The 20,919-nt window shown below is 37.2% G+C and overlaps 1 protein-coding gene across 1 annotated transcript in view; it reads left to right on the top strand.

Annotated features, from left to right (window-relative positions):
- LOC122814201 (threonylcarbamoyladenosine tRNA methylthiotransferase-like) overlaps nucleotides 1–20,919 on the top strand; it is a 2,095,726-nt gene that overhangs the window by 1,247,554 nt on the left and 827,253 nt on the right. The window lies entirely within an intron of this gene.

Here is a 20,919-nt window from a genome sequence, read left to right as displayed (position 1 = left end):
CACCCAAACACACACAGATGCGCAGACACACACACACACACACACACACACACACACCCTTTCATGATAAGAAATAGCAGCTATGTTAAGTTGTTCATCTGATTTAACTTCAGATCAGATGTGGTGAGACTTGTGCTAGAATTGTAGTCACAGTCAACAAGTTGTACAGATATAGAAAGATATTCAAAGACTGGCACAGTGGCACAGCGGATAGTATTTTTGCCTCACAGCAAGAGGTTCCCTGGTTTGAGTCTTAGCTGGAGTGCCTTCTGTGCGAAATCTGCATTTCCATCCTGTGTTCCCACGGGTTTCTGAATGCTCCAGTTTCTTCCCCCACATTTCCAATACATGCAGTAGGTAAATTGGATACACTAAATTGGCCATAGGTGTGAGTGCACTTGCGAGTGTGTGGCATGGAAGAACTACCTCAGCAAAGTTAGTCACCCAGCTCTAGATGATTATCATTGTTGAAGTGACACCCCGACCCCATGTACAAAAATGGGAATGAGGTGTTGGATGGATGGCTGGCTTCAATGATTGAAAATATTAAAGGCCCAAAGAGCAGTCTAGTTAGTTCCACTTTTGCAGCTGCAGGTAAGATTTTCAAGATGTAATTTATTGAAAACCTTGTGTTAATGATGAAAGAGAAGAGAGGGAATTTGGTTTTGGCTGAGAGTCTAGTAGGGCACTATTAATGGAGAAAAATGTAAGCTGATTGGGAATAGTGAGACAGTGCTGAAGTTTGAGCAATTTGAAAACAAGGTTCCACGAACAACAATCCAGCTATCAGGAAGGGAAAGGCATTTTCCTACTAACCATCTCAAAATCTCACAACACAGCAGAATCTAACCATATACCCAGTATAAGTAGTGTGATACCTACGGAATTTCCATTAGTTATGGCCCCCATATGGTTGGGTCAATCAGGTGATATATTCTGTAGGCTGAGTATAGAGTAGATTTGAAATAATTTAGAGTGTTTTGGAAGTATACATAGTTTTATGTTTTTGTTTTAAGTTAAAAGGGGATAAAGGAAAAAACTATTTAGTTTCTTATTTGAGTGTTTTCATTGAAGTAAAAAGTTCTAAAATGTGATACAGTTTCAAATGGAGATGACAGAAAGCAAGTGCATACTTTTCCAGTCTGACAAATATTAGGGAGTGCATGTAAACTAAAAGTTGGAAATATACATTCAAAATAACTGCATGTATAACAGGTGAGGGTAATAGCTTTGTTTCATAATGGCTACTCTATGTATATTATCATGGAATGTAAAATGACCAACAGGTATAGACAAAGAGTAGAGAGTATTGCATTATATCAGGAATATAAAGTTCAAATAGTGTTGCAGGAAACACATTTAGATAAAAATGAACATGTAAATTTGATAAAGAAAGGATTTCAAGGTAGACATTCAGCAGACTATCAGGGTAAAACAAGGGGGGGGGGATAGTAATACTGATTGTCAGTGGGGTTCCAGTAATGACAGAAGAGAGAAATGGAGAATAATGTCAGGTTTGTGGCAGTAAGGGGTTACTGACAGGGGAGGTGGATACACTGACATTTAGTTATATTTGACTTAAAACTACTATTATGGAACTTAAGAGAATTATAGGACAAATAATCAGCTTTTAGCTGGGAGTAATTTTTAAAGATGAAGACTGGAATTTGGTGTGGAATAGTAAGGATGTATCTGCAGGGCATAAAGGGGAAATATAACAAGAGACTAGATGCATGAAGAATTGAATAAGAGAATGTTTGGTATGGAAGATCTGAGTTGCTTAGTAGTAGTAGGAGCTTGGACAGACTCTACTTATTCTCCAAGGTGTACTAACTGGGATAGGATAGATAGAAATTGTATTTAACAAGGGCATGTGTATCAGATTGAAAGCTTTGACTTGCATCCAATTGCTTTTTCCAGACCTGGCACCATTACAAAATTAAGTTAAAGATTCTAGGTAATGAAGAAAAAAAATGATACACTAGCATTTTCCAACTTACCTATTAAAAAGAGTTCAATGTAAAAAATGGGTAGTAGAAATATTTTGCTAGTTATTAGAGAAGGTAGACATCTCTTCAGAATGGGTAGGTCGTGATTGAGTTAAAATGAAAATGGAGTTTAAAATGGTAAAAGTAAAATAAAGAGATATGGGAATTAAGTAATATGATTGATTTAGTGTGATGACAAAGGTTGCAGTACTACAGAGTAAAGGGAAGATCACAGAAAATGAAGAGGGAGTACCTGCAGAGTGCTAAAGTGAAATATGAGTATATTTGGTTCATATGCTTGAGTTTAGAAAGGTAGATAGTAAGCAACTGTTTTTTTGAAAACTCTGAATCACAAAACCTTTTAGCACAGTGACTTAGGCAACAAAAAGTAGAAAGGTTTGTTACCAAATTTAGGAAGCCTATAACAAGAAAAATAGCCAGAGATCCTACAGACATATAAATATTTAAGTTATTTTATGAAAATTTGTATGAAGCAGAGGAATATGGAAATGGAAAAAAGCACAAGTTGGAATATTTGTGGAAGACTTAATTATGCCAAGGTTAGCAGAAGATGAAGCTAAACAATTAATAGCTAAAATATGAAGATGAGATAAAATTGGTAATGTAATAATCAACAGGCAAGTCTCCAGGAATAGATTGTATTCTTGTGGAAGTTTGGAAGTTGAGGGGGGGGGGTGAAAAAATATCTGGAATGTTTTGTTTAAACAGTATTTAAAAAGGGACACTACCAGTATCTTGGGGGAAAAGGCTGTGGTGGCCGTATTACCCAAAGAGGGGTAAATACCCTTCACTCCTAGCTTCATATAAACCAGTTTGAATTTTAAACTATGAATATAGAGTATTTAAGATAATGTCAATGTTTTTGTTAGAATTGATAGATGTGGATCAGTATTGTTTTCTAGAGGTGAGACAAACATTTGACACCAGTAACAGAACAATGATGTTCCAGAAAGAGGATTGTAAGAAGACATTGCTATTGTTGGTGATTCTTGATACAGAGAAAGCATTTTGATTAACTGGAATTTTATTGGTATGGCGGTGTAACCATTTCCATTCCCTGAGAAAATAATCTGGTTAATTAGGATGCGATATAAAGGGTTGGTGGCAAGAATTAAGTTGCAGGGGTTCCTCTTCAACAAGCTGAGTGCAAACAGAGGAACAGTGCAAAGCTGTCCTCTTTCCCCTTTATTTGCTTCGTATTTAGAGCCATGGCAAATAAAATAATCATTTAACTCAAGAAAAGGTATCTTTATTTGTAGATAATATTTTGTATCCAATTGCAACAGCACATTTACTGGGTAGTCTAGTCAGTTGTTAATAATCTAAAACATTTCTGGTTTTGAAAAGAGTTGGGACATTGCTTAGTATCTTCTCATCTGTTACAATTCAGGCTGCTTATTCTAAAGTATTTAAATGTCACATTTACAGAACTAACTGAGACAGATGTTCTATTGGTACTTATAAAATATGGAAACCGCCATTTCAATAATCCCAGACTTGCATACCAACGCATACCTTTTGTTAGCTGCTTTATTTCCCATCTGTCCTAGGCTCTGAAAACCTCCATTTTAATAATCCCAAACTTACATACCAAGACATATCTCCTGTTAGCTGCCTTATTTTCCTGCTTAAGGGCTGTAACGTACAAATTTATAACTATGAAATATAATGAATTGCTTATGTTGGCTAAACACTTCTAAATGCAGCAGAGCATGGAAGAATAGTACTTCGTCCACCTAGTTCAACCACCAAACAATCTTAATTATTTTAATCTCTCTCCCAGTGTACTGAGCACATAGTATCCCTGATGATTCCTACTGCAAAAGTTAATCTCACTGCCAAGGGAACTTCTACAGCTGAATTTTATACCAGTTGTAAAAAAAAAAACACAAAAGGGAGGTATAGCTTAAGTTAAAAACAATGCAAGGCAGTTTCTAAGTATCAGATTAAACTACTGAAGTATCTTCTTTTCCCTCCCTTTTCTATCAGTGTGTTTTGTACTGTAGTGTTGAATCTGCTGAAAGGGCTCCCCAGTCCCTACTCACAGGTCTTATACTGGTTTAACTGAAGCTAAATTAACACTTTAGCATATTTTACTTAAGCGATGCAAAGTTTGCTTGAGGAAAGCAATTAAATAAAGCCCATAACAATAAAATTAAATGCTGTGCCTCACCTCATCTGTATAGCCTGTAACCTACAAAAACTTGAAGAAATTACTCAGAAATCCTTTACTTCTATCGAATCCTGGCTAGACAACTCACAACTACATAACCTCCCCCAAAAAAACTACTACGTTTCCTGCAAAAAAATTCTCCCAAAGCAAAAGCGGTCAGACTTTGTTCATTAAATAACACCCTGATTGAACATGTCCCTAATACCAAAACTTGAAATTTGACCTACACTTGCAAACTGTTACTAAAAAAAAAAAAAAAAAAAAAAAAACTCAGCCTCTTATATTGAGCAGAACCCTACCTAACAGACAAAACTGGAGAAACCATAGCTGAAGCCTACCTCCTACCTACCCAACTGTATGCCTCCCTCACTCTTTACTAACCTACAAACTTCCACACAAACAACAAACAAAGATGGAAAAGTGCTGTAGTAAAATAGCTTGTTTTGCTAAAAATCGCCCCTTAAGAACTCCTCACAGTACTGCACTTAAACGATCAAATTGGACTGAACTCCCACATCACTTCCACTGTAGTCAGTTATTACTAGCTCATACTCCAATATACTACCCTGATAAGTATTGAGCATAAAAGGAATGCTTCAGTGCTACTACCCTACTAAAGCTGTCTGCTCTAAAGGCAGTCTCTTCCTTTCTATCACTTAAGAGCAAAATGCATCAGGAGCCTCCTTATACTCAAAACTCTGTAGTTACCATCTAGAATGCCCTAACACATGCTCTCAGGCTTCTTGAAAACCAACAGGCATCCAAAATGCATCTAAGAGATCACCTGTCAACATCCTGGCTCTGTAGTTGTACACATCCAGGATAAGGAAAGCATCTCTGATGTCCTCCTCATCTTTTACTATACCGCTGCTCTCCTCTACTCTATTAACAACTAATACTCTGTCTTCACCCACCCTGACTTCTGCCTATGCCTTTCTTAATTCTTTTACCACTCATTTCATATTTATCTCAAAATTAAATCATCCTTTTGCAATCCATCCTAAATATATAACTCAGTACTGTGACATCTGTATTGCTGCATAGTTATTTAACTGTATCGGTTGTTGTTGTTTTTCTTTCGGCTTTTCCCGGTTAGGGGTCACCACAGCAGAACTCTGGTCCGCTAATGATTGGAAGTCGAGTTTTATGGTGCCGAGGTGCCAGCCCGACGCCCAACCTTCAACGAAGGCATGCTCATTCACACATGTCTTTCAAACGCGGGGAGGAAATGCAGACTCCACACAGAAGGCGCTCCAGCCGAGAATCGAATGGGAGAACCTCTTGCTGTGAGGTGACAATGCTACCGCTGCACCACCACGGCTTTTAGAGTATAATTAGTATAAAAAGCCTACTTCTGTATGCATAGTGCCCAGCTGGGTTTCCCCGGTTAATAAATGTAAAATAAATAATAAATAAAATATAAAAAAATCCAGTAAAGGATATTTTGGTGGTGTAGAATGTTTTGAGAGAGTTTCATGGCTTTTCTGGATATAAAATTAATGAAGATAAAATGAAGGTAGTAGCAGTAAACTGCATGCCCTGCACATGAATTGGTACAACAGTGCACATATTTATGGAGGCATGATGAGATGAAGTTACATGTATTGGTAGTATATCTAAGTATGACTGTAAATTCTTTTTTATTAGCCCCATTACCCCTGCTACTATTGGAACTGCAGGAGTGTCTTTCTTCCACTTTGCTGTCATTTCCGTCTGCAAATCTTGATATTTTATGTCTTGGTGTCTCTCTCTACGTAAGACAGTATAATCACTGGGTGTAGCAAATTTCAGTGATCAAGAGTACTTTAGTCTTTTTATCATGTAGTACTATATCTGGTTTTCCTGTATCTATTTTTTATCCCATGTGACATAAACTTCATTCTTTACAATGCTTTGTGGTTCATGTTTCCAGTGCTTCTCAGCTACTTCTATATTGTAGTGTTTGCACATTCCCCGTGGCAACAGTCTTGCCACATTATTGTGCTTTTCAGTATACAGGTCCCTGCCATGACTAAATCACATCCAGCAACAAGATGTGCGACTGTTTCCAGTTCTGCTTTACAGTACCTGCATTGGTCTATTTTTCCCAACCTTTCCTTGGATTTTATAAACCAACATGTATGCAGTCCATTATCTTGAGCAGGCATTTATTTACCTATATATGCCATTATGCAAATATACACCATTGCAGCACCCTTTGTCTGAAAAAACTTCTTGGACCAATCTACCTATCCCCGCTTATTAAAAATAAATAGTATTCAAACTGACACTGCTTTGCAATTTAAATGCAGAGTTTAGCTGTGCTATATTATAGCAGATCTAAGAACTCTACTGTCATTAGTGTGACTGATTCTGATTAATGATGCAAAACAGCCTTCTGGCCAAGCTTCAGAGTATTTTGCTAGGTGTGGCCTGTTTATTGCTACTACTGAAAAAAATGTGTGATTTTGTTCCAAGTGCTGAGGACCAGCCACTGCCATCCATAAAGGAAAAAAAAAATGCTTCAACAGTAATAAACTGTCTCAAAATCTTTACTGGTCATTAATTTAAATTTGACCAGTAGGTTTAACAGGTGTAAGAAATCCATCCAATACCTGGGGGATTTTCGGTAGTTTTTATTATTTTATACCAGATTCCCCTCACCAAATTTGCCAGCACAGTAGGCAGCTGCACATCCTAGAGGGATACTGCTTTGAGTACCACACAGGCAACCCACATTTGAATAGATGCTCAGGCACCAGTAGAAGTTGGTGAGGAAGGATGGGAGTGAGTGGCTCTTGCCATCTCCCCTATCCTGGAGTAAGGGAAGCAGCTATGATCCACCATATGGTTGACACCTAAAGAGGAGCATTAGGTGTTTGTTTTACTTAGTGGAGCTTAGATCTAATGCTCCTGTGCTCTCATGGGTACAGTCGCGCAGTAATTTGAGGGGGATTTAGCTTATGGAGGCAAGCTAATTCTTGAAGGGCAGCATACAGTGGAGCTCAGATGAGCCACTGCAAGAGGATGACTGCAAGTGGAGAGAGAGTAGGCAACCCACAACACCAGCAAGCTGGTCCACTCCCTGCCACCATCTTTATAAAGTGTTGGATCCCAGAATAGTTGTAATTAAGTGTTTATGGCTGAATCCTATTGGTAAACTATTAATAAAGGGGGAGGGTAGCACCAGCGTGTAACTGAAGCATGTCATTGTTTTCAGGGCTGTAGCTGTCAAGAGGAAACAGTGTAGCTTTTTTTGTTTTTCAACTACATTTAACTGTGGTTGCAAACATATGGATATTAGTGTAGTTTGTATCCTTATAGTATACAAGTATTGCATTTGTACAGTAAAATATGAATTTCTGTTTTATCAAAGCATTCCTCAATTAATGGGTATAGTATCAGAAGAGAGATTGGGCGGCCACGGTGTTGCAGTGGTTAGCATTGCCGCCTCACAGCAAGAGGTTCTCCGGTTCGATCCTCGGCTGGGGTGCCTTCTGTGCGGAGTCTGCATGTCCTCCCTGTGGTCACGTGGGTTTCCTCCGGGTGCTCCGGTTTCCTCCCACATCCCAAAGACATGCTGCAGGTGGATTGGACACTCTAAATTGGCCCTAGGTGTGAGTGTGTGCGTGTGTGTGCCTTCTGTGGAAGGTTGGGCGCCGGGCTGGCAACTCGACACCGTAAAACTCCACTGCCAATCATGAGCAGACAAGGTGATCCGCTGTGGCGATCCCTAACCGGGAAAAGCTGAAAGAAGAAGTAGTAGTATCAGAAGAGAGATTCTTGAAATGTATTGGCTGTTGAGAGAGATATAATTAACATTATCAGGTCAGAATTATTGTATATCTTGGTTTTCTTCAGCAGTAAGAGATTAATTTTTATTATTTTGGAAGGGACTTAATGTCTGTCTTTGCATTTGTCTGTCATAATATTAGCTAAGTTTTAATGAATAAAACATCCTTACTTATTCAGTGACACATGCCACTTATTTCATGGGGCTTGAATGTTTACTTGAATTACCACTTGAACAGGTCCTCAGTTTAATGCATTATCTTGTGGATACAAAACATGTTAGCCTTTTTAAGTACTGTGTAGGCCTTTGCTTTCCTGTCTGGACAAGGTAGACTCCCTAGGAGATTATGAAAGTCTTACTCTGAAAGCAAATGTGTTATTGTCATTATGGCTATTTACAAAGCAGCAATACACCTGAATAACGCATGGTTAGAGAGAATGTCTTTTAGAATCCAGCCCTTCTTTGCATTCTTACATTTGTCCGTTGATGTGGTTGCCTTGCTTTACTTCTAGTGAAAAAGCCATTATCATTAACGTGAGTGGCCTCGGACAGAGAGCTGGGTGGTTAAGGGTTCTTTGTTATTCTTAGAATTGAAATCTGAAATTCTTTTATTCCTGAAAGTTCTTATGTATCATTATGAAATTGTTTTTAATGGATCTAGAACCCATGGTATTCGGTTAGTTCAGCCTTAGAGGCATGTATTTGCCTGCTGAACACTAACAGCTCTAATTTAAACATATTAGCATTTTTCTAGTGGACACCTGCTTGCTTGGCAGAATTAAAAAAAAAAAAAAACAGAAAGAAAAATACTTGCCAACTGTGACTAATTAAAAAAATTCATGTTACAGCCAAATTGTTGAAAAAGCACTAACGGCGCAGTGTCTAATGCTTCAAACCAGCACGGCTGCCTGTTATTCGTCTTGCTCTCTCTCTCTCTCTTGGCATTACTGTTGGGATAACAGAAGGATCTTGCAGAATGGAAGGCATGTCTCATTCTGGCTGTCCTGGGTAAATGAACTGCAAGCATTGCATTTCTGGAACTTAAATTAAGCAACTTATTCATAGTGTCAGAACAGTTTGAAGTATCAAGACTGCTTAATGAAACAAAGGCTTTGCCAGCTTGAAATTTCCTAGGAACACATCTGAACGACTTGTAGAAAAGATGAGCCATGCAGTGAGAAATTAGTAAAATTAATAGATAGAGTATCTTTTTGCCTGGTAAAAGATAATCTTGTTTCAAGTGAGAAACCAAGTTTTAATAAAGAATCATTAATTTGTACATACATTTCATGTTCTTCCTATTTTTTTCCTTTCCTAGCAAAATGCTTACATTTTTGAATACCTCTCCTGTACCCACAACATTATTTCATAACAGATGCAAGTATTATTTGCACAAACACACACTGAATGACCCAACAGGTGGTAATTGTTATGAATGCATTAATATATGCTCCATATACCATGGTAGTTGCCTTTTGTTGTTTTTCTTGGCAGTAGGGGAGGTCAAGCATATTTTAGATGAAAGCCCTTGAAATTTCAAGTTCAAAGAGACAGCAGCCATCAAAGGTAGATTTTTGTTGTACTGCAGAAGTACTGTGAATCAGACTATATTAGTGTAATGGTAGACCATTTTATAAATAATTGTATTTCAACTGTGTCTTATCCAGTTTACTTTGTTTTTATAATCCTGGTCTTGCAAAACAAGCAACCTTTCCTTAGCTGTAAAACTGTTGCTGTACGATTCTGATACTGCAGCATTTTGATTGAGGAAGAAGGATTTCCATATTTGTATCATAGAATGAGAGCATAGTGCATTCTGCTGTCATTTGTCAAAGAGTGAATGTCTAGTTATGTGCTGCATCAGTCACCTTCATCAGAAAGTACTACTGGTGGATTATCCTTGTGGTGACAAGCACACAGGCATCTTCAAGGACATTTGGTATCACAGCATTTACTTTGTACAGACTGAATGTACCATGTCTAGTGTGTTTAGGAATACTATCATGCAAAGTACTGCATGCTAGACCATCACTCTTTGAAATATTACATTAGTGCGCACTATGCTCAGGCTCAGTGATATGTATATATGGAAGTTCTTGGTTATGGATCTGGATAGCATTTTACAGAAAATGAATAACTTTATTTGGGAATAAAGAAGGCCTATGAGTAAGTGGGCTAAGATGTTTTTTCCAACAGAATAGGGAGCATGGAGTTGCCTGATTAAAGGTGGGTATTGTAAGACTATATGATGATGATGAGAAAAAGAGGATCTATCAGCTATATTTGGTAGTCCTTCCTTGTCTCATCATCAGATCTTTCTATTTTGATTTGTATCCCTCTACCTGTAGTGTGTGCATGTATGTGTGCATATATTTATTTATTGGATTGCTACATCCCTTCGACAGCAAAAATGTTGACCACAAAAAGTCGACCGTGGAAACATTGACACTCAACTGAGCATACTCAAGTAACAACCAACTGCATGCAACAAATGAAAAACAAAATAACATCATTTTTTTTGCAGGGGTGCAAGCCTCCCTGCACCTCCACTCCCTATACTAATTATATATCTTAACTCCAAGATTGCACAATCCTTGGAGAAAGGGAATATTCCCTCACCTGGCAGTTGTTGATCTAGCACAACTGTTGACGTTTTGAAACTTCGAAATTTAAATAAAAAAAAACAATAAAAACAAGAGGCCCCTTCTAATTAAATATACCAGCTCCAAGATTGCACTGCAGCGAGGAAAGCAGTAAATATACTGTTACGCACTGTACGGCTATCTCCATTTAAACTGTTAGAAGTTTCAAAACGTTGATCTTATAATCTCAACCATAAGAAATTCGAAGTTTTGAAACTTTGAAATTTAGAAGTAGACCCATATATATATATATATATATATATATATATATATATATGTGTGTGTGTGTGTGTGTGTGTGTGTGTGTATTATTCCCTCAACTGTGTAAAAGTATTTACAATTGAATTACTCCTTTAAATCAGGCAACCCCATGCCTCCTTGCCCTGTTGTCAGGTACCCTTCAATCCCAAATAAATTTCTTCATGTCCATATTTATTTATTTCTTACCGTCATTTGTCATCCAGTTGATAGCAATATACCTAGCCTACAAACAGAATCAAGGGTACCAAAAATATGTTCAGTGCTTGTATTGTCCACAATCAAGAGCTTCCACTCTCTTACCATTTGCCTTATCTTCTGCTTTGTGCACAACTCCTTTGTCACTAACAAGGATTCTTTCCTAAGCTCTACTTCCAGTACTTAATTTTTTTATGCCTGCAAAGGTACAGGACATAGTTAACAGATATAAGCTGAATACATTTGGAACTGTCTCAAAATATTCGATAATATAGGAACATCCTGTTCCAACCTAGTGTGTGTGTGTGTGTTTGTGTTTATTTATTTGACATTTGTTGACTGGGTTAGTCCATCTGAGCTAGTGCCCCTTTTCAGCGGAGACCTGGGGAGAAAAACTCCACAATCAAAAGTATACAAGTATAAAAAGTCAAAGTACAAATTTGGAAGTATAAAAAAGAAACAATTCACAATTCTCACAGCTCGACATTACAAAGTATAAAAGTCAAAAGGGCAAGTTTTGCAGAAGATAAAATCATAGTATAAGGATCATATTCACTATAAAGAATAGGCTGTTTCAAAAGATATAAAGGAAAAGATAGGACAAATGCAGTACAAGAAGAAAAGTTTCCAAGTGAGGGATTAAAAGAAAAGGGTGAGTATGGAAGAGTGTATGGTCCAGGCAAAGGTAGATAAGATGCAGAAGAAGATTTATAGATGGTTAATGATTACAGATATATAAGTTAGTTTTACAAATAGTAGTGCGAGGGGAAGAGATAGGTAGCGGAGGGAGTAGGGAAAATAATATCAGATTACTGGGGACTGTAAATTAGAAAGGAATAGAGAGCAGTAAGAGAAAAATTAGTATAAAGGAAGTTAAGTTACTGGAAAGAGTAAATTAGAGGGGTGTAAAGAACACTGGAAGAGTATAGTTAGTTAAACAGGAAGTAAGGATACATAAGAGTGGAAAGTAAGGGAGGGAAAAGATTAAAGGAGGAGAGAGAGAGGAAATGTAGGTGGGATGGTTACAATAACATCTCCAGGTGCTGTATAGGTGATATCTGAGAGTTGTCTTGAATTTATTTGCGTGAGTAATATTTCTGAGGTCCAAGGGAAGCTTATTCCAGGAAAGAACAGGAAGATGGCTATATAGGTTTTATTCAAGAGATTTTTTAGGTTTAGTGATCTGTAAGGCATTGGTCAGCACTTCTGAAGGAGCATGATGGGTTATAGCAGGAAATTAGAGAGGCTAGGCTAGGGCACTAGGAGGGCCTATTTAGGATAGTGTGGGTTAAGAGAAGTTGAGAATATATGAGTTGGTTTGGAAATTCTAGCAAACTAAGGGTTTGGAGAGAAAGATAGCAATGTGATTTTGGTGGCATGTTGGCAGCAAATCTGGGAACTTTGTTTTATGTAGTTTCAAGTTTGGATAGAAGAGAGGATTGTAAATTAGTAAGAATTTGAGAGCAGTCAAGAGATTAGGAAGAATTACACCAAGGACTTTAGTATGGGGTTCAGCTGATTAAAGTGATGTTAAGGGAAGAAGTGGTGAAAGAGGATTTAAGATGGTGGAGAGATTTAGGTAAGAAAAGAAGGCGTTTAGTCTTTTTAGGGTTAAGTATAAGTTGGTTTTTAGTTAGCCATGTTTCAGTGAGGTTAAAAGAGGTTTAAGTATTGGTGAGCAAGTCTGAGGGGTTATCAGCATACTGGGTGAGGTATAATTGAGGGCAGAATGTGTGGAGCTGATTAGTAAAAATGTTAAAGAGAAGGGGGCATAGAATAGAGCCTTGAGGGACACCCATATTTATGGGGAGAAAGGGAGATAAAGCTGAAAGCCATTTTACAGATTGCTGTCTATTAGTGAGGTAGCTAGTAAACCAGGAAATTGTAGCAGGGGAGAGGTTAAGTTGAGAAAGCTTAGAAAGAAGGATAGAGTGAGAGACAGTGTCAGAGGCTTTGGAGAGGTCTAAAAAGAGGCATGATACTAGTTTATTGTTGTTTCTGGCTAAGGAGATGGTGTTAGTAAAGGAAATGAGAGCAGAAGAGGTACTATGGTGGGGACAAAAGCCATGCTGGTTAGGGGTGATAAGGTTTTCAAAAATGAGATATGACAAGATTTGTTTGTGAACACAATGCTCAAGAATTTTGGAGAGTGTAGAAAATATAGCAATTGGGCGATAGTTCCACAGTGTATCCACCTTTATGGATAGGTATGGTGTAGAATTTCTTCTAGAGGGTTGGACAGTGGATTCACAGATTGAGCGGTTAATGAGGATGGAAACAGGATATGCTATGGAGGTAACAGCAGACTTGAAGAGTGATAGCAAGTTATCAGCTGAAGGGGAACGTGGTTTAAGTTTGAGAAGAAGTTTTTTTAATGTAGCTAGTAGGAATGGGACTAAGTGAGAAAGGGGAGTTATGTAGTAGGGCTGTAGTAGGTGGTAAGGGAATGGAAGGGTTGGAAGTAGGCATAAGTTTGCTTATGGTATTGCTAAATTAGGTGTTGAAGATTGAAGCAGTTTCTTGGTGTGAGTTACTAGGGCAAGGGTTAGGTGTTGAGGGATTACCAGGGTGGAGAATTTGGTTGACTGTTTTCCAGGATTTTTTTGGATTTCTAGGTTGTGAGGTTTAGAAGTATGTGGTAGAAATTTTTTTGTCAATGTCTTTTTTGGTGAGGTCATGAAATTCCTTGTATTTTTGAAAATGTACTTGAGATTTAGTTTTTGTCTAGAGTTTCCATGCTGAATCTCTCTTTTGCTTGAGGTACTGGGTTAAGCCAGGGTGTGCAACTTGATTTGACTCTGACAGTTCTGGGAGGGGCTAGAGAGTGAAGTATGTTTGAGAAGATTGAGCTGAATTGATGAACAGCTTCATGAAGAGAAAGGTGAAAGAGAAAGGACCAATCAATAGCAGCAAGAGGGTTATTAAAAACTCAAGGTTGAAGTTAGTTAAATTACAACAGTCTATAAATTTATGAGGTTTAGAAAGGTTGGGGGGAAAAGTCTTTGCACTCGAATCAGGGAATGATCACTAAATGTATCTGGGAGGGATTCAGGGGGGTGGTGGTAGAGGTTAGGATGGGAGATTAGAATCCAATCTTAGGTGGAAATGGACATAGTTGGTTTGTGAAGAAAAGTGGGGGAAGAGATAAGCTGAGTAAATCCATAAAGGTGTGTGCTTGTGGAAGGGGAGTCAGAGGTATAAATAAATATGTATACATATATATATATATATATATATATATATATATATATATATATATGTATGTATATATATATATATATATATATATATATGTATGTATATATATATATATATATATTTTTATACACACACACACACACACATATACATATATATATATACATATATATATATATATATATAGGTGTGTGTGTGTATCTTTCCTATTAATTCATTTATTTCAATACAAAATGCAAATGAATGCATTACCTTATGCAGTTATTCCTACCTTACCCTATCAAATGCTTTTCCTGCATTCAGTCGTGCTAGTAATAATGGTAATATTTTTGTTCTCTGCATTATTCTGAACCATTGTAGTCATATGTCTGACCCCCCTCCCATCTACAAATTTATTCTGATTTAGGTCCATCAGTTTTGGCAACACTATTGCTAACCTTTTTGCTAATATAAACAGATACTTTGTAGTTATTATTTAATATTTAAATCAGTCTGTATTATGTAAGATATGCAGGATCTTTCCCCTAGGTAAAAATAACACTAATCACTTTCTTCTAGGATGTGGTTATCTCCTTCCTTTCAAGCCATTATTGAATAATTTCTTTCATATGCTTATTAAAATCTCCATCTCCCAGCTTTCAGATTCTGTGGGACCAGCTTTCAGATTCTGTGGGCATTCCATCTCTCCCTGATGACTTACCTGTAGCCTGATTGCTTATCACAGTTTTATTTCATTCTCCTCCTTATTTACAATTAACATTTTTTAACTCCTCCCCACTTTTGACATGCCTAGATTTCCAGTGAACTTCTCCAACAAATTCATATCTTGATCGCCCAATTTGTCTGCTTTGTGTTGACATCCATAATATTTCCCTAATTCCTACAGGATCTTTCATAATTTCCCAGTACTTTGCATCTCTCATCTTTACTAGTGTTCTCTACTTCTGCTTGTTTAACCTTTGTGCTAAAAATTGTTGTACTCTTGGGCATTTGTCAAGCATTTAACTGCCCCAGTCCCTGTTTTCTACGTGCATGCATATTATCCACATATTCTCTGATACTGTCCCTCACACCTCTCAGTTGCTCCCTTTCTTCATCATTGACATTCTCCAAGTTTTTCTACAACATTTTAATCTTTGCCATTTCTTTATGTTATTTTCTTTCACAATTTCCCCTTATTTCTCTCTCCTTTATTTCAACCCCAACTCTGAAGTGCCAGTGCCCATATCTTTTTCCACTAGTTAATCTCTTACCCTAACATCTTTAGGTTCATGATCAGACATTGTAATTAGACATACCTGTATTCCCTCAAGCAGATGAGTATGCTTTGCATTATATACTATTTTTGCAGTTTCCCCTCAGTTCTTGTACCTGTGGGAATGATAACTAAATTCCACTTGGGTTTCTAAGGCTACTTTTACATCTCCATCCCAAATGCTTTAATTTATTTCCTTAAAAATCTTCCCTTTATATTAATGGCCTCCCATTATTTATTTATTTATTCTTCCAACATTTTTGGGTTTCTAATACCATGACGGGAATGGACGCCATTTCTAAGTCAAAGTCTTTAGCTCCTACTACTGTAGGAACTGTCTGGATATCCTTATTCCACATTGCCTTCATTTATGCCTGTAAATCCTGGTATTTTATAACTTTGTGTCTCTCTCTACATAAGACACTGTAGTGAATGGATGTAGCAATTTCAATAACCACTGCTACTTTTGTCTACTTTGCAAGGACTTCTATATCTGGTTTTCTCGCATCTGTTTTTTATAAACTTCATTGTTTTTTATAATGCTTTGTAGCTAATGTGTGCAATGTTTTTCAGCTACTTCAGTATTATAATGTTTGCACAATCCCCAGTGCAGCAGTCTTGCCACATTATTGTGCCTCCCTTCATGTGCCCTATGATATGTCCTCATAATTATAGGACATATTCCATTCTCCCTCTGTAATTAGGATCCCTTGCTGAAAACATATTTCCCTTAGCATTTTTCTCGCTCCAAAACTGCAGCCTTGGACAGGACATGTGTATTCACTGTGTTAATTATATTTTCAGATTAGTAGCTCCTGACTGTCACAATCCTCCCATTTCTATCTTTTTGTCCTCGGTTACTGTAGGAATCCCTCTTCCACTGCCCCTGGTATTCTGGCAAGTGTAACTACAAGGTCATTCACATTCCACATTAATAAAGAGAATGCAGCCACTTGCATATATATTCCACTTTACCTTTATCTCTACAAGACATTTTTTGATTAATAACTCTCCCCAGAATTGCAATCACATTCAGTGACTGGCATTTCATTACTCCATATAAAAGTACTTCAGTCTTTTTTACTGGCCACTTTATAGACTGTAGCACTTTTCCTAACATGATAAATCCTTCTATTCCCTCAAACACACACAAGAACCAAGCAACTAAGTGTATATATTTTGTTTTAAAGAAACAAACAGAAAATGCACTTTCTTCATCGGGGCAGATAACCCTTTTAAATGGTTACTACATTACCAGAAAAGGCATTGTCTAACCTAAATCTTGGGTTTGTTCTGCTAATTTGCATACTTGTCTACTTCCCATATAGCAAAAATAAAACTGGTATATAAATCTGTTAAACGTGAATCCCCTTCTATCAGTAAACGCAACCTGCATATTTCCCATTTAGCTAACTAGTTTTCTGTACAGCCTTTAATTTTCATTTTGGGCCTCTCCAGTCTTTATGCATGTGACCATGCTATCAGATGAGCACCCCCCCCCCCCACACACACACACAAACACACAGCTGTGCAGTAACCTTTCATGCCCACATGCTCTCTGTTCTCTCAGGGTGAGACATTCAGCAGTGCTGTGTTACCTTGCATAATCTGCTGTTTATCTCTCCTTGTTGCTTCCATGCACCCATGTGTGTGTTCACTGTAGTCCTGGGTTACATTACCACTTGTCAAGTCTTCTCTGATTATGACTGCATCACTGTATAAGCTGTTATACACTGAATTTGTTTTCTTGACTTGCCTGTCTTAACACAGTATCTAACAAAATGGTGACAACATTTTTTATTTATTTATTTTTTGTAGTGCTACAGTGTGCCTCATAGAGCAGTGATTATGATAATGAGGCAGTCATCTCTGAATCACCGCCATAATGCATTGAGCTATCATCCACTGTCAGTGCGACCATGTTTATCCCCTGCCCATTACTGGCCTAGAAGGTCATCTGCACACTGTGTTTTTACATTAACACTGCAAAGCCCATTGTACTACTGCCTGCACTAGTGATACTTCCCATAGTGTACCTTTGCTGCCTGATGATGCACAAGTCTTGGAAGTCATTAATGATGAAATCATTGTTTGTAAGTCACAGTAGACCCTAACTAGAATATTAAGTAATAATGTGAAAACCTTATAAGAAAGCAAATGTGATCTAGTTGAAGAGAGTACAACAGAAATACAGTAAAGGCATCCATGGATGTGAAAATTTAAGTTATTATGAAATATTAAGATATACTTGCGCAACGTCTCGTATATATATTTAAGAGGAGACCTTCTTCAGGTACATAGGACATTTTTAGAGACAGCTACCTCTCAGAATGTTTGGGATTATCAAAAGAGCAGTAGAGTTCAGCAGAAGACATTTGGGGTAAAAGCTGTTGTATATGCCTTTTAGCTTTAAAGGCAAAGGAACTGAGTCCATCTTATGTATGAGTGTGTGATTTTTTTGCTCACTTTTTTGCCAAGATACAAAATGAGAACAATGTAGCTGTTATCAAAAATAAATATTATTTTTGTTTCTGAATTAATTCCAACACAGTACATATGTGAATATGACATTTGGTGAGTTTTCATGCCAGGATACATCCCTCCATCCATCAATTCACAACCCCCTTTATCCCATTTTTACACATTGGGTCGGGGTGTCACTTCAAAAGTGATAATCCTGTTGAGCCAAGGTTCACACTGCTGGGTGGCTAACCCTGCTGAGATTGTATTTCCATAGCCCCCCCCCCCCCCACACACACACACGCAATCACAGCTATGAACAATTTTAGAGTATCCAGTCCACCTATTGCATGACTATGGAATGTGGAAGGAAACTGGAGCACCCGGAGGAAACCTACGCAGCACAGTGAGAACAAGCAGATTCCACACAGAAGGTACTCCAGCTGAAAATTGAACCAGAGAACCTTTTCCTGTGAGGTGTCAGTGCAATCTATTGGACCACTTTGACATCCATTTTGTTTAGATGTCAGTGTCAGAAAACTGAGCAGTTTAACAACTGTTTAGGTCCGCTGATCCCTACTGCTATAGAATTCTATTTGTGAAACAATTTCTTGTAACATTTTAGGATGTAAGTCATAAACTTGGCTATATACTGTGCTTAGTTTGTGATTTTTAGGTATGAAGACAGGCATACTCTTCCTTCTTCACTCTGTGTGCCTTTTCATCTGTGTTTATATGGAGAAGTAGCACATTTACACTGTCAGAAAATGTATTTGGAAAATTGTGTGCATTTTTTTTTAGTTCTGATGTGATAATAATTCAGTGCTGATATGTTAATGAAAATATACTGGATTTTGTACCTTGAATATAAATCATATATATATGCATCCTGTACATAATATAAATATTAAGGATCTTTGCATAATGTCACAGCATTTTCAACATTTCTTAATAACATTTTCAGAAGGTAATATTTGGATAGTGTTGTACTTGCAGGATGTATGTTGTGATTCCAAGTGTAAGAAGTTAAAACTTGTGAGGGCCACTAATATTACTGTTACAAGGATTTGTTATGCGTATTGGCATACTTTTCATGTACAGAAAATATCACTTTTATGGGTAATGATGTATAATTTCTGTCTCTGATGTAATACAAATATTATGCTGATATATTTTAGACGTATTACATTTCTTATACTAAGCAGAAGTAATATATTCGTCCTTTATGTGGGCAGTGGTGGTGCTGCGGTAGCGTTGTCGCCTCACAGTAAGACGCTATCCTGTTCGATTCTCAACTAGAGCGCCTTCTGTGTGGAGACATGCGTGAATGGGCGTATCTTCGTTGAAGGTTGTGTGTCAGGGCCGGCAACTCGGCACGTAAAAATCTACTGCCAATCATTAGCAGACCGGAGGTCCGCTGTGGCGACCCCTAACCGGGAAAAGCCGAAAGACACAATGTGGGCAGAATATTGTTGAATTTTGTTTACTGTCTTACTTTAAAACTTGTGCATTTCTGAATTCATATCCATGGCCATGCTTCCTTCTTCCCAAACTACTGATTTCATTTTTTTTTAAATTAGAACCACTTCCCCCAGATTTGTAGTTCTATAAGCAACATCAGCTCTGATATTTATTTAAGCAATGTGTAATAGTTTGGGTATAGGTAGTCCAGGGTTTACCCGTGGCTGATGTAGTTTGATCACTAAGATGACGAAACAAAGTCAGCCTTACGTATACTTCAGCATTGTATAATGCTGTTATACAATGACAAAAATATACTTTTATTAAATAATATAATCTTATTGCAGAACTTTGCCTTCCATCTCTTCTTCACAGCTTATTGATGTACTCTGCATGCCCATATCTGTATACATGAGCACTTGTTCGATACATTACAATTTGTTCATGTGCTTCCACTTTATTTGTTTAAGAGTTAGGAGTGGCATGCGTTCAGTTCTTTAAGATGTTTGCATATTCCCAGTGTCCCTTTAAGTGTTGTTTTTCTGATTCTTCTTTTTTTTAATTGTTATGTATTATTCTATTTTGTGGAGCATTTATATCTGTGTGTGTGTGTGTGTGTGTGGTGGGGGGCTGTGGAATGTTCTCTTAAAATATGTAACACCTCAACTTTAATTTTACTGTGTACTGACGTATACAACATGGTGGCAATGTCTTTTTTTGTACGTACAGTCGTGGATTTCTTTTTATTAGGTATTGTTTTAGATCTAAATATGCTCTTGCATTTAATGCTGGATTTAGAAAAAGAATGTAGTTGTGAACAACCAATCATTGCTCACATTTCTAAATAAATATACATATATATATATATATATAGACATAGCTTTATATACCCGATATTTGGATGATTTATTCATTCTATGGAAGGGTACAAAAGGGACTATTAGGTCATTTGTTGATTATATTAATGGAACAACTGAATTTCTCAAGTTTACATATACCACTAGTGACAAAGGTATTGCTTATTTGGACACCTTTATTAGTCATAGTAATGGAGGTTTTGCATCTAAAATTCACAGGAAAACTACATTTTCCAATGATTATATTGAATTCAGTAGTAATCATCCATCATATGTGTTTAAAAATGTTTTTAAAGGACAGTGTATTAGGGCTGCCCGCATGTCATCTACTAGGGAAATTATGCAAAATGAGTTACAACTCATATATAATATGTTTGAAAACAGAGGATATCCCCAGGCTTTGTTGAAGGATGTGGTTAAATATGTTTATAAACACTGGGGTACAAAATATCAACCCATATTGGGTAGACAATTCAACACAGCCAATAATAGTAATAATATAAATAACAAAGCCTTGATACGAGAAATAAATAATAGAGTATGTGTTTTGATGTATACCCCATTTGTACAATATGTTAAGGAGATAGTCAGACAACATTGGGAGTGGATTACAGTTTCAGAAAATATTGGGGCATT

This window comes from Protopterus annectens, chromosome 10.part0, assembly GCF_019279795.1.
Source record: "Protopterus annectens isolate FY-2018-M chromosome 10.part0, PAN1.0, whole genome shotgun sequence".
NCBI classification, from domain to species: Eukaryota; Metazoa; Chordata; order Ceratodontiformes; family Protopteridae; genus Protopterus; species Protopterus annectens.
The sequence above is the reverse complement of the archived record's forward strand: the minus strand, read 5'-3'. Positions and strand labels throughout refer to the sequence as shown.